Here is a 4377-nt window from a genome sequence, read left to right on the forward strand (position 1 = left end):
AAAAAAAAAAAAAAAAAAAAAAAAAAAAAAAAAAAAAGAAGCAGCAGGCAGCAAGGTGGGACAAGACGACAGAGCCAGGTCTCCGAAGAGAAGAGTTTCCAGAGGGGAGGCCAACTGTGCCCAGTGCTGCCAAGGTGAGCAGATTGGGGTGAAGAAGTCACTATTGGATTCAGCAATACCATTGTAGATCTGCCTCTCTGGTGAGTCTGAGCACCCAGCACATAGTAGGTGCTTATTAAAGGCCAGAGGACATGAAATGATTATTTTCTGCACTGCGTGCCATAGACTGCCCAGAGTATAAGGGTCTGAGCCAGAAACCTAGGATCAAGGGACATGGCCAAGGGGCCTGGACGACCCTTGGAAATAAAAGGAGCCCTTGTCAGGCAGAGGCCGGGGGAGCCCAGCGGAGCCCAGGATTCCAGCTCACCCACGGGTGTGTGTTGAGAGGGCCTCACCCTCCGCTTCTTTTCCCTTTTGCCTCTCAGGAGGTGATTCATATTTCAATATATTCCAGCTGAAAAAGGATCCGATTTTGAGCAGGTGGTAAGTCAGTACATGGAAATTTGATATATTTTGACTAATGCAGTTTGAAATTTGAAAACTGCAGACAATTTTATTCAAGATCCATTTTTATACCAACTCATTACTGGGGGGGAAAAGGCAAGATTTCAGGCTTCCGGAGGAGGACGTGTGAACCCAGGCCTGTCACCAACAAGCCCCGCTAAGCGGGCTTGATCTGGCGGGCCGGCCCGCACGCTGCTGCCAGCTGCCTGCCTCGGCCGCTGCACGATCCTGCCGGAACTCTTTCTTTAGCAACCTCTTTCGAGTATCCCCCTGGGGTTACTAGTCCAATTTAATCTGACCTTCAGCCCCACCTCTGTCGTGCTAACTCTAGCAAGTCCCTAGGGCTGGCACTTAAGACAAGTTTTGTGATACCGACGATGGTATTACACAGAATTTCCACTTGCTTCCCCATCCGCCTCGTCCGTCTCCCCGGCCTCATGAGTGTGAAGCACAAGAAAAGGGAATTAATAATGAAAACAGGGGAGGAGGCCGGGCGCGGTGGCTCAAGCCTGTAATCCCAGCACTTTGGGAGGCCAAGGTGGGTGGATCACGAGGTCAGGAGATCGAGACCATCCTGGCTAACATGGTGAAACCCCGTCTCTACTAAAAATACAAAAAACTAGCGGGGCGAGGTGGCGGGTGCCTGTAGTCCCAGCTACTTGGGAGGCTGAGGCAGGAGAATGGCTAAACCCGGGAGGCGGAGCTTGCAGTGAGCCGAGATCGCGCCACTGCACTCCAGCCTGGGAGACACAGCGAGACTCCGTCTCAAGAAAAAAAAAGAAAGAAAAAAAAAGAAAATAGGGGAGGAATGAAGTTATTGACAAGAGAGCAAAGACATGGTTCATGAGAGGTGGGGAGGGGTGCCTGGTGGGGCACCGGAGGGGCCGATGCTGGGAGAGGGGTCACTGTGCAGCAGCCTCCAAGGAGAGAGAAGTTTCCTCCCACAGTTGGAGGCCAGGGCAAGCTTGTTTGAATCCTGACTCCATCATTTTGGACAAATCACCTGGCTTTGGTTTTATTTTTGCTTTTGCTTTTGAGACATAGTCTCACTTCGTCTCCCAGGCTGGAGTACAGTGGTGCAGTCACAACTCATTGCAGCCTTCGAACTCCTGGGCTCAAGCGATCCTCCCTTCTCAGCCTCTCAGGTAGCTGGGACTACAGGTGTGCATGGACACGCCAGGCTAATTGTTGCTGTTGTTGTTTAGTTTTTGTAGAGATGGGTCTCACTGTGTTACCCAGGCTGGTCCTGAACTCCTGGGCTCAAGTGATCCTCCTGCCTCGGCCTTCCAAAGTGTTGGGGTTACAGGTATGAGGGCTGCAACCCGCTGTCTCACTTTGTTTGTTTGTTTGTTTTTGTTGTTTGAGACAGTCTCACTCTGTCACCCAGGCTGGAGTGCAGTGGTGTGATCTAGGCTTAGTGCAACCTCCACCTCCCGAGGTAGAGTGATTCTCCTGCCTCAGCCTCCTGAGGAGCTGGGACTACAGGTGCCCACCATGACGCCCGGCTAATTTTTGTTTTTTTAGTAGAGGCGGGGTTTCACCATGTTGGCCAGGATGGTCTCAAACTTCTGACCTCAGGTGATCCGCCCGCCTCAGCCTCCCAAAGTGCTGGGATTACAGTCGTGAGCCACCGCGCCCGGCCCTGCTGTCTCACTTTGTTGAGCTTCATTTTTCTCAGGTATAAAATGAGGATATTAATACCCTTATAATAATTAAGAGGAGACTGTTCAATGTGTGTGTGTGGACACCCCCAGCATGGGTAGGCCTGGCACACAGAAGGGGTTCAGCACATGTTAACCCCCTTCCCTTCCCGACGGTCTCCTCTTCATAGGAGGCTCACGGGCCTTGTCTCTTTTGGGTAGCTCGTGGTCCAGTTGGGAAGACAAACAGAGGAAAGGGTTGAATCTGTGTGAGAGCTCCCACAGCTGGTGATTTTCGGAGTGTAGAACTTAAGGTCTTAGGAGCTGAATGTTCTGAAAGGTGTCTCGTCAGCAGATGTCAAGAGGACTTAGACTCAATCAATCTGATCTAAGGAAAAGATCAGGTATTTGAACCAAGTCGTGAGCACAAAGGTATTCATTCCAACGTTATTTAGTTTTAATTTAACTGACTCTTGAAAAGAATAAATAGATACAGTCACATGGTAATACATCAAAAGTTCCTGGCCAGGCGTGGTGGCTCACGCCTGTAATCTCAGCACTTTGGGAGGCCGAGACAGGTGCATCACCTGAGGTCAGGAGTTCCAGACCAGCCTGGTCAACATGATGAAAACCTGTTTCCACTCAAAACACAAAAGCTGGGCGTGGCGGTGGGCGCCTGTAATCCCGGTTCCTCGGGGGGCTGAGGCAGGAGAATTGCTTGAACGGGGGAGGTAGAGGTTGCAGTGAGCCGAGATTGCGCCATTGCATTCTAGCCTGTGTGAAAAGAATGGGACTCCATCTAAAAAAAAAAAAAAAGTTCCCGACAGGTACACCGTGATGTTTCCCTCACCCCAGTCCCGGAGCTCCCCTGCAGCCCTCCCAGGAGGTAACTGTTAGCAATTTCTGCCATGATCATTTGTAGCAGTGAAAAATGAGAAACAATCTAACTCTTTCACGGATAAATAAATTACGGTCTGTCCATGCAGTGGGATACTCTAAACATCGTGCCTGTGACCACATCATTCTTCTGTTAAGTGACTGTGCCTTGCCTCTGGCCTCAGGCCCTCAGCCTAGACGATTCCTTCTGGCTAGAACCCGCTCCTCCAGCCAGGCCCCCACTTGAGTCCTCAGCCTTCAGACTCTCCAAGACTTCGCACCCCCACTGATGAGGGAAACCCCACAGTTCTCGTAGCTACCTGGATCTTCCGCTGTACTCTGCGTTAGGAACTACGATTGTGTTTGGGCGTGGTGTTTGATGAGTGCCTGTTCCCCATTTGCCTGCACCCCCCTGGGCGGTGGGGCCCTATGCCTGCTGAGCTCTCTGCTGCTTCCTTAGTACACAACCTCAAAGATAGAGGCCCCCTGAGAGCTGCTGAATGAATGGAACGGTCTTAAGTAGAAAATGCGGGATACAGAACTCCATATATAGCATGATCCCAATTTTATTTCTTCAAATAAAATTTTTATTTAAATTTTATATAGCTCCATATAAAAAGGGGAGTATTGAAATAAGATACAGCAAGGCTCTTGTCAATGGTTGTCAAGGGTAATGGGATGGTAGTGATTTTTCTTCCTTTTTACTTCTATACTTTTCATGTTTTCCACAACTGACAAGTCTTATTTAATTTAATAATAATTATTTCACACCTGTAATCCCAGCACTTTGGGAGGCTGAGGTGGGCGGATCACTTGAGGTCAGGAGCTCAAGACCAGCCTGGCCAACATGGTGAAACCCTGTCTCTACTAAAAATACAAAAATTCGCCGGGCACGGTGGTGTGCACCTGTATTCGCAGCGACTCAGGAGGTTGAGGCGGGAGAATCACTTGAACCCGGGAGATGGCGGTTACAGTGAGCCAAGATTGTGCCACTGCACTCCAGCCTGGGCGACAGAGTGAGACTTTCTCTCAAAAAAAAATACTAGTAATAATAATTACTAGTATTATTATTTTGAGATAGGGTCTTACTCTCTTACCCAGGCTGGAGTGCAGTGGCATGATCATGGTTCACAGCAGCCTTGACCTCCCGGGCTCAAGTGATCCTCCTGCCTCAGCCTCTTGAGTAGCTGGGACTACAGGCATGTGCCACCACAGCCGGCTGATTGTTAAAATGTTTTATAGAGATGGAGTGTCACTGTGTTGCCCAGGCTGTCTCAAACCCCTGGGCTCAAGCCAT

The sequence above is a fragment of the Mandrillus leucophaeus genome, unplaced genomic scaffold (assembly GCF_000951045.1).
Source record: "Mandrillus leucophaeus isolate KB7577 unplaced genomic scaffold, Mleu.le_1.0 Scaffold306, whole genome shotgun sequence".
In the NCBI taxonomy this organism is placed as follows: Eukaryota; Metazoa; Chordata; class Mammalia; order Primates; family Cercopithecidae; genus Mandrillus; species Mandrillus leucophaeus.